Source organism: Electrophorus electricus, chromosome 13, assembly GCF_041902795.1.
Source record: "Electrophorus electricus isolate QZ-2024a chromosome 13, ASM4190279v1, whole genome shotgun sequence".
In the NCBI taxonomy this organism is placed as follows: domain Eukaryota; kingdom Metazoa; phylum Chordata; class Actinopteri; order Gymnotiformes; family Gymnotidae; genus Electrophorus; species Electrophorus electricus.
The window spans coordinates 4875001-4876244 of record NC_137509.1 but is presented as its reverse complement, the minus strand read 5'-3'; positions in this window follow the sequence as shown (position 1 = coordinate 4876244).

Genomic DNA, 1244 nt, shown 5'->3' with positions numbered 1-1244 from the left:
CAAATCACTGTGCAGTCATCAAACACTCATGCACTTAAAAGGCGAAATGGACACAGCATTAAAAATACCATCACATGATTCTACATTTATGTCTCTGAATAGAGCACACACACACATATATATATATATATATATATATATATATATGTATGTGTGTTCCTCCTCCTACTAATTCAGAAGCACTTTGCTTGCACAGCTGATGGAGGTATATATATAATATATAATATATAATAAATTAAATATATAATTTGATTAACAGGACACATTTTACAATACATATTTACAAAAGAAATATATTTCCATTACATCTAGAGCATATTTATTAATACCACTATTGCTTCATTGTTTATTGTATATCGTTTAATTTGTTTTATACGGGATATATATACAGTGCAAGCTATTTGTATTTATGATCTATAATTTAATCATCCAGAATTTAAATTAATTATAAAATTGTATAAAAATGTACATCATTTTGTGATTTAATTCACACACACACACCTATAGCTAGAAAAAAATTGTAAATAATATAATAATATGAAAATATGTTTTAGTCAGCATTTATCACCTCATAATACAAGACTCAAACATAATTTCAAAGACATACACATAAGAGTTGTAAGGATAAAAAAGATAATAAAACATTATATAAAACATTATATAAAACAAAATTAAAATTGTAAAAATTGCATCGTGTTTAATGATGGGATTACTGTTGTTTTTTAATGGGCATCCTACTTCACTTGACATATTTCAATACAAATCCTGCTAAATAACAATATAAAATAGCTAGTAATAATTAACGCAAGATTTAAAGACTTATGTTATTAAATATATTATAAATATTTAATAATCTTCTTAGCGCAGTTTTGAACAGCAGAAGACCCCTCTATCTTAGCCGTGTTCTTTCTAAACCTGTCATAAATAAGGTCTGGTAACTGACAGACCTGTCATGGTAAAAGACAGAAAACCCACTTCAGCATGTTTTTCTAACGTTATCCACTGAATCTCCAATAGAACATAACACCTACAGAAATGGCATTCAACACATCTGATAATCTGTTCTCGCACATGTAAATATACATAGGCGTGCTATGCTTCGATTAAGAAATAACACGATGCAGAAATGTACTCTGGGTCTTAGTTTTTCTCCCTCTCATTCTCTCTTGTTGAGGAAATATGCTGTCTAATCATCCGCTATAAGAACCATCTGTGTAAACGCAGGTCTGTGGAGGCTGGGTCAG